The sequence below is a fragment of the Erythranthe guttata genome, chromosome 5 (assembly GCF_056151865.1).
Source record: "Erythranthe guttata isolate IM_541 chromosome 5, IM_541, whole genome shotgun sequence".
NCBI classification, from domain to species: Eukaryota; Viridiplantae; Streptophyta; class Magnoliopsida; order Lamiales; family Phrymaceae; genus Erythranthe; species Erythranthe guttata.
The window spans coordinates 9059561-9068842 of record NC_142537.1 but is presented as its reverse complement, the minus strand read 5'-3'; the positions used below and the strand labels follow the sequence as shown (position 1 = coordinate 9068842).

Below are 9282 nucleotides of genomic sequence, written 5' to 3'. Positions count from 1 at the left end.
GAAAGCTATTTCAGCTGGCTACAATTCCTGTCTAACGTCAAAATTCCAAATTCGGACTCGAACATGGTCAAAATTGGATTCCAAAAGCGATCACGAAAATACGTACTACAGTTCGAGGAAATGAATGCGCATCAAGAAACATGCACAAAAACACTCTCTAGAAAAGATACGCACATAAGTAAAAGTACAAAAGCATGCACAAAAGTACTCACGCAAAAGTGCATTCGCAAAAAGGATCATGAAAACACAAACTACAATCCTAGGACATTAATACATATCAACAAACATGCACAAACACACTCGCTCAAATAGACATGCACAAACGTACATGTAGAAAAACAAGCGCAGAAGTGCATTCGCAACCACGTTTTTAAAAACATTGCAACACTAGGACTTTAAAACGCATAACCAAACAACAGCAAAACCACTAGATACAAAAGATACAGTGGAGTGTAGAAATAACACTCTACGTTTACGTTTACGTGAATTTTTTTTGTTGTTATGCGCATGGCATAGACAATAGGAGAGGTGTGTAAAAGACTAAAATACCCACCAATATGATCCACTTTTGCGTGAGTACTTTTGCGTGAGAATTTTAATATTTCCATATTTTAATAACAGGAGAAAGGCACTTTGTAACAATAAGTTTAAAGCCTAAATAACTAAGTTACCTTATACGGAAACCTAACTTGGCGACTGGAGATCCCGCGGAGCAAGTTCAATAGGACAACCAGTTCTGTGTAACTTAAATAAATGGAGCACTTAGGAGTTTTAACTTCACCTTATTCCTATGATGCAATAAGTGCAACCTACGACGTTCAAAAAGGTTAAGCTATTGCTTTTAATGAGTCTATATCTTGTAAATTACAAGTGGGGTATACTAGGATACTTTTTATAGATGCGGTCACCTATGTTAGTGTGAGCTGGGTCGGCTCGTTGAGAATTCTTAAAGGCTAGAATCCTCTAAAGCACTCGCTGAACCCGAGGATGTTCAGGGCCAAAACGAACACAACCGAGAACTTGAACAAGTTCGTTTAGTATGGTGTTAAGTTTATTGAATTGGTTTACATAAACAGCCGACGGTTCAAGATGAAATAATTCACCGATTGGCTAAGTAAATCCGATAAGCTTTAACTAGGGAAGGTTCAAGATGAAATATTTCACCTATCCCGATGCTGTACTATTCACTACGGAATTTTGACTAATAGATCTTATGCGATAAGATTGGAAGAACAATTTTATTCATGTGGGGGATTGTTGGAATTTTCATGATTTCCAATAATTAATATTGAGTAATATTAATTAAATTATGTAAAGATTAATTTCATTTATTTACTTGATCATAATCATGAAGTAAATTGAATGAAAATTGTCTTGAGTAAATGGTTAAAGTTCAAAAGATGTGCGCTCGATGTGATCGAGTAATAGGACTAGTTTGGGTTTAGGTGTTCACAAATATTACTTTTGGGGACATTTAGTAGTTAGTCAAATTATTTGACCCAAAATCCAAATAATAAAATATTTGGCCCAGATCAATTTAATTAATTGGCCCATGACCAATTAATTTTCCTACGTTTTTTGAACTAGGTAAAAAGAACAGACACATCTCTCTGCTTCTTCTTCCAACCATTGCATCCCTCTGTGAATGGATCTCTACAACCTATAAATAAAGGCAGAATCTGACCAATTCTGTACTGAATTTAATCGGCAATACAGAGATAGTTCTTCATATTTTTTTTTCTTTTTCTTCGTCAAAGTTCCGTTGGTTGTTCAAGTTCGCCGTGGGTCGAATATTCGTGCATATATTCGACAACTGATCTTTGTACATTGGGTGACTACCGGAAAGAGACTATGCACCGTTGACATCCCGGAAATATTGTCTTAAGAGAATTGCTTCGGCAAGCCTCGATCGTTCTTTATGGTTTTCACAATTCCTCTTTTCGACAAACAAGTAAGTATTTTTTGTTTACGCATATTGTTATTAATTATACCAACATTAATCTCTAAACAGGGAAGACAAGAAAGCATTTTCTTCTTGTTGTTATGTTATTTTGTTCTGGTAACCTAAAGTAGGGTTTTTTGCAAAAACTACCCTTGTGTAATTTCTAATTGCACAAACCACCCTGTGAAAATTAGTCAAAGCTAATAAAGCCCCTATAAGCTGGAAGTTCCAGTGTGCTACACGCGCAAATTATGCGACTGGGGTTGTGGGATTGACGTGAAAAGACAATATTATCCTCTAAATCATAAATTTCAAAAATTATAAATTCACCTAAAAAACTTTATAAAGCCCAAAACAAAATTCTCAGAATTTTCAATTCAGTCCTTCATATTTTTTAAAGGGCCATCTCTCCAAATCAAAATGGGTGAGCCTCTGCCACTGTGTGATTTTTGTGGAGTGGTGAGAGCAATAGTGTACAGTGTACTGCCATTCAAACAAACGTCGTCTCTATTTGCACTGCGATGGATTTCTCTGTTCGTTCGTCTCTGAGCACTCCCGTCATCACTTGGGCATCGATGATGCCGCTGATATGAATTGGTGAATGGAGAAATTGTTTAGGGTGGGGGGCTGATGTGGAGGGTGGTGGTACGGTGGCGGATGCTGGATGAGGAATGAGGCTTGTTTTGGGTGGGGCGGAAGTGAGAAGAAAAAAGAACAATTTCCATTTTTAATTTCTTTTAATTTTATTATATTGAATTTAACTATTTTTTCTTATAAAATTGAGGGCTAAATACAGTTTGCACCCCTGTACTATCATCACTGTCGCATTTACCCTCTGTACTATGAAATGCGACAAAACAACCCTTCACCTTAACAATCAACTCTCACATATTTAACGATGTTAGTTTCTGCTGTGTAATTATATTTTTACCCTTCCTTTTATTTGATAGAAGTAGCCCTTTTTAGACTTTGCAATTTGGCGAAAAAAAATATCAAACACGTTCTGCAAAACACATTGGAAGAAACTTTCCCCTCTTCCCCTGTCATTCATCTTCTCCCCTGCGATTCAACACATCATAGACCTCTTTGAAGAAATTTGAAGAGAACTTGGTGTAAACAAAGGTAAGTTCTGAAATTTTCGCTTAATTTAGGGTTGAGATTTTTTTGGGGTTTTATCCCACGCCGAAGTTGGGTTTAGATCTTCAAGGATTTGGTTACAACCCTGCTTTCACAGAATTATCAATACAAAATTTTTTGTTTTGGATTAGTATTTACATTACAAGCTCTATTTTGTATTTAAAGTTATGTTTTTTTGGATTTGGGGATTTTGGGGTTTACGAGTGAAGGAATTCGGGGGTTTTGGAATTTTTTGAAATTCAGTTTTTTTTCCCCAATATTGTTAATAATTTTGGAGGAAAAAATATTTAAACACGTTGATAGAAAATCAACCATGTTTATAAATTGCGTTAGTTCAATGAACGTATCACATCAAAGATTGATTTATATTTTGTGTAGAAAAGTTTGGCGTTAAATACATATTGAGATCAATGATTTTAATTAATATCTTTTATTTATTTGTCCAATAAAACGAGTTGAATAATTCATACACGACTTGAAAATATTACCAAGTCTACGATGTTAAAACTTAAATTATTTGAAAAGGGTTTTGAAGAGATGGTTTCTATACTCAGTAGAATTTGGGGATTTTTGGGTCTTAGGGGTTTTCAGAATTTTGGGAAGTTTTTGGATTTTAGCTAATGTAATTCACTTATTTTTCATGTTTTTATACAGGTTAAAATCCTAGATACGTTTTTTACCTTTAGAATTAATCATGGAGGGAGGTTTGAAAGTTATTTTAATTATGTTGGGGGAATGGTTTCAGTTGTGCCGGATATTGATCCCGATTTAATGTCGTATTTTGAGCTGCTAGATATGGTTAAAGAACTTGGATATCCCATAACTTCTGTGTTATGGTATATGTTAGAATCTAATTGGATTCTAGTAAACTAGGGATGAGTAAAGAGTGGTGCAACAAGTCCTTATGTACCGTGAAACACAAAAGGGAAGTCTCCTTGTTTAATTTAATTCTATAATTTGTCATTAGTTGTTTCTTTTATATAGGAAACTATCTTATTATTAAAATGAGTTATTAAAGATGTGCTTTAATTTTTAGGTATACGAGAAGCTAGCGTGCTTAAAAACTGGGGTCCCTGATTTTGGCGAATGGAATCTTATCTGTAGTTCGTGTTATTAATAAGGACATGAATAGAGATACATATACAGAATTCTTGCGGTCATGTCGAAACTCTATGATTAATACCTATACATTATCGGAAAATAGTCGACAAAGAACTCGAAGCAGACCAAGCCGAGCAAGAGATCCGTCAATCTCGATCCGTTCCACCTGCCACTACTCACAAATGGAAGAGGCCCCACCCCGGACCGAGCCAAAACAAGGGAAAACGTCCAATGATTCAAAACCATGATACACCAACGCCCCGGCCGCTTTCATGGATCTAATGAACCGAATCTTCCGGAAGTACCTCGACCAATTTGTAATGGTCTTCATCGACGACATCTTAATCTACTCCCGAAATGATGAAGAACACGAAGAACATTTGAGAATCGTGCTCCAAACCCTCCGAGAAAACCAACTTTGCGCAAAGTTCTCCAAATGTGAATTTTGGTTACGCCAAGTGCACTTCCTTGGGCACGTGATCTCAAAATAAGGAATACCGGTTGATCCAAGCAAGATCGAAGCCGTTTGCAATTGGTCGACTCCCCGAAATGTTGGAGAAATTCGAAGCTTCCTCGGTCTCGCGGGTTACTATCGACGATTCGTTCCGAACTTCTCCAAAATTGCTTCTCCACTCACTCGATTGACCCGAAAAGAAGCCAAGTACCAATGGACTGCCGAATGTGAGTCTAGCTTCCAAGAGCTCAAGAGTCGATCAACTTCCGCCCCGATTCTCGCCTTACCCGACAAAACCGGAAACTACGTAGTCTATAGCGATGCTTCCAAGCATGGACTAGGAGCCGTCTTGATGCAAAATGGGAACGTAATTGCATATGCCTCTCGTCAATTGAACTACCCGACGCACGACTTGGAACTTGCCGCCGTAGTTTTCGCCCTCAAAATTTGGAGGCACTATTAATGAAACTTCAATAGGAAGTCCCTGATTTATTTGGAAAGTCAGCTCTACAAATTGGTGGGTATATATGTAAGATCTTATGTATCCCTGATTTTAATGTCGTATTTATGAGAACATGAAAAATATAAATAAGAAATAAATAATCTTTCGTAGCCGAATTATTCTAAAATGGTAATCTGATGTTGCAAATGCAACTCTTTTCTTATCAGGGACCCCAGTTCAATATCCCTGATTTTGGCGAATGCACTCTTACTTATGTTCGCAACAACTTTTGTATTAATTATATCTTTTGTGATAGAATTATTCTAACATGCGCAAAAGTGCATTCGCAACAACGTTCTTAAAAACACGAATTACAATACTAGGACTTTAATACGCATCAACAAACAACAGCAAAAACACTAGACAAAAAAGGTACGGTGGAGTGTAGAAATAAAACTCTACGTTTCCGTTTACGTGGATTTTTTTTTTGGATTAATTTATATTTCCGTTTGAATTTGTGGATTTCGTATCTTATAGTTACAAATCGAAAATTAGGTGTCCAAGAAGCAAAAATGATCAAAGAGTAAGAAAAGAGTTGCAATTAGGAAAATAAAATCAAACTAGAAGAGAGAATCCCTCAACATCTTTGGTAGTGTACGTCCACGAAGTCGACCATAACTTTCTCATCCGGACTCCAAATCAACTGGTTCAGGCGGCATTAGAAAGCTATTTCAGCTGGCTACAATCCCTGTCTAACGGCAAAAATCCAAATTCGGACTCGAACATGGTCAAAATTGGATTCCAAAAGCGATCATGAAAATACGTACTACAGTTCGAGGATATGAATGCGCATCAAGAAACGTGCACAAAAACTCTCGCTAGAAAGATACGCACATAAGTAAGAGTACAAAAGCATGCACAAAAGAACTCACGCAAAAGTGCATTCGAAAAAAGGATCATGAAAACACAAACTACAATCCTAGGTCATTAATAAAAATCAACAAACATGCACAAGCACACTCGCTCAAATGGACATGCACAAACGTACATGTAAGAAAACATGCGCAAAAGTGCATTCGCAACAACTTTCTTAAAAACACGAACTACAATACTAGGACTTTAATACGCATCAACAAACAACAGCAAAAACACTAGACAAAAAAGGTACGGTGGAGTGTAGAAATAAAACTCTACGTTTCCGTTTACGCGGATTTTTTTTTTGTATTATAAGCAGAAGTTGATCACTAATGATCACTTGCGGTCATTAGTGCTGCATATATATTTTTCATGCAGATGCAGATCTAATATATACGTCTGAAAGAGCTTCGCGTGCGTATGCAGATCGCCTCGTAACTCATCCCGAGTCAAAAGTTATCAACGCTTTAAGCCGCTGCGGCGCAAGTTTCTCAACATAAAACCGAATTGCGTGCATAGACTTACGGGTGTGATCATACCAGCACTAATGCACCGGATCCCATCAGAACTCCGAAGTTAAGCGTGCTTGGGCGAGATAGTACTAGGATGGGTGACCCCCTGGGAAGTCCTCATGTTGCACCCCCACCCCACCTTTTTGTATTTTATTTTCTCGTCTCACCTCCCGTTTTCCAGTAGTTTTTTTTTTTCTTTTTATTTTGACGGCCATGAGCAGGCGCATCTAATGCATATCTCAGCGCGAGCACGACGTGCGCCGAGCAATGTGGGGCCGGTCGGATCGATCGAACGAGCTGATTGCACCGATAAACGCGTCGTTCCCGTCTAATATTGGCGGAAGCTGGGCTAAACGCCCTCTTTTCACTGCGAGCGCGGGGTCAATGGAGCTTCGCATATTTAACACGCCGACGGCGTCTGAAAGAGCTTCGCGTGCGTATGCAGATCACCTCGTAACTCATCCCGAGTCAAAAGTTATCAACGCTTTAAGCCGCTGCGGCGTAGGTTTCTCAACATAAAACTGAATTGCGTGCATAGACTTACGGGTGCGATCATACCAGCACTAATGCACCGGATCCCATCAGAACTCCGAAGTTGAGCGTGCTTGGGCGAGAGTAGTACTAGGATGGGTGACCCCCTGGGAAGTCCTCGTGTTGCACCCCCACCCCACCTTTTTGTATTTTATTTTCTCGTCTCACCTCCCGTTTTCCAGTAGTTTTTTTTTTTTTTCTTTTTATTTTGACAGCCATGAGCAGGCATCTAATGCATATCTCAGCGCGGGCACGATGTGCGCCGAGCAATGTGGGGCCGGTCGGATCGATCAAACGATCTGATTGCATCGATAAACGCGTCGATCCCGTCTAATATTGGCGGAAGCTGGTCTAAACGGCCTCTTTTCACTGCGAGCGCGGGGTCAATGGGGCTTCGCCGAATTAACACGCCGACGGCGTCTGAAAGAGCTTCGCGTGCGTATGCAGATCGCCTCGTAACTCATCCCGAGTCAAAAGTTATCAACGCTTTAAGCCGCTGCGGCGCATGTTTCTCAATATAAAACCGAATTGCGTGCATGATCATTTTTGCTTCATGGACACCTAATTATCAATTTGTACCTATAGAATACTAAATCCACCAATTAAAACAGAAATATAAATTAATCCATAAAAAAATCCACGTAAATGTAAACGTTGAGTGTTATTTCTACACTCCACCGTATCTTTTGTATCTTGTGTTTTTGCTGTTGTTTGGTTATGCGCATTAAAATCCTAGTGTTGTACTTCGTGTTTTTAAGAATGTTGTTGGGAATTCACTTTTGCGCATGTTTTTTTACATGTATGTTTGTGCATGTCCATTTGAGCGAGTGTGTTTGTGCATGTTTGTTGATTTGTATTAATGTCCTAGGATTGTAGTTTCTGTTTTCACGATCCTTTTTGCGAATGCAGTTTTGCGTGAGTAATTTTGTGCATGATTTTGTACTCTTACTCATGTGCGTATCTTTTGTAGCGAGTGTTTTTGTGCACGTTTCATGATGCGCATTCGTGTCCTCCAACTGTAGCGGGTATTTTCATGATCGCTGTTGGAATCCAATTTTGACCATGTTCGAGTCCGAATTTGGAAATTTGACCTTAGACAAGAATTGTAGCCAGCTGAAATAGCTTTCTAATGCCGCCGGAACCAGTCGATTTGGAGTCCGGATGAGAAAGTTATGCTCGACTTCGTGGGCAACCGAAGATGTTGAGGGATCCTCTCTTCTATTTTGATTTTATTTTCCTAATTGCAACTCTTTTCTTACTCTTTGATCATTTTTGCTTCATGGACACCTAATTATACATTTGTACCTATAGAATACTAAATCCACCAATTAAAACAGAAATATAAATTAATCCATAAAAAAATCCACGTAAACGTAAACGTTGAGTGTTATTTCTACACTCCACCGTATCTTTTGTACCTTGTGTTTTTGCTGTTGTTTGGTTATGCGCATTAAAGTCCTAGTGTTGTACTTCGTGTTTTTAAGAAAGTTGTTGGGAATGCACTTTTGCGCATGTTTTTTTACATGTATAGTTGTGCATGTCCATTTGAGCGAGTGTGTTTGTGCATGTTTGTTGATTTGTATTAATGTCCTAGGATTGTAGTTTGTGTTTTCATGATCCTTTTTGCAAATGCAGTTTTGCGTGAGTAATTTTGTGCATGATTTTGTACTTTTACTTATGTGCGTATCTTTTTTAGCGAGTGTTTTTGTGCACGTTTCTTGATGCGCATTCGTGTCCTCGAACTGTAGCGGGTATTTTCATGATCGCTGTTGGAATCCAATTTTGACCATGTTCGAGTCCGAATTTGGAAATTTGACATTAGACAGGAATTGTAGCCAGCTGAAATAGCTTTCTAATGCCGCCGGAACCAGTCGATTTGGAGTCCGGATGAGAAAGTTATGCTCGACTTCGTGGGCACTACCGAAGATGTTGAGGGATCATCTCTTCTATTTTGATTTTATTTTCCTAATTGCAACTCTTTTCTTACTCTTTGATCATTTTTGCTTCATGGACACCTAATTATCAATTTGTACCTATAGAATAAAAAGTCCACCAATTAAAACAGAAATATAAATTAATCCATAAAAAAATCCACGTAAACGTAAACGTTGAGTGTTATTTCTACACTCCACCGTATCTTTTGTATCTTGTGTTTTTGCTGTTGTTTGGTTATGCGCATTAAAGTCCTAGTGTTGTACTTCGTGTTTTTAAGAACGTTGTTGGGAATGCACTTATGCACATGTTTTTT

General features: G+C 38.3%; 2 non-coding genes across 2 annotated transcripts; both read left to right on the top strand.

Moving 5' to 3' along the window:
* Positions 1-6516: 6516 nt before the first annotated feature.
* On the top strand, positions 6517-6634 carry LOC148770565 (5S ribosomal RNA). Its single transcript, XR_016031463.1, has one exon. It is a non-coding gene; the product is annotated as a 5S ribosomal RNA (ribosomal RNA).
* A 413-nt stretch (positions 6635-7047) lies between these two features.
* Positions 7048-7166, top strand: LOC148770564 (5S ribosomal RNA). Its single transcript, XR_016031461.1, has one exon. It is a non-coding gene; the product is annotated as a 5S ribosomal RNA (ribosomal RNA).
* Positions 7167-9282: the final 2116 nt, after the last annotated feature.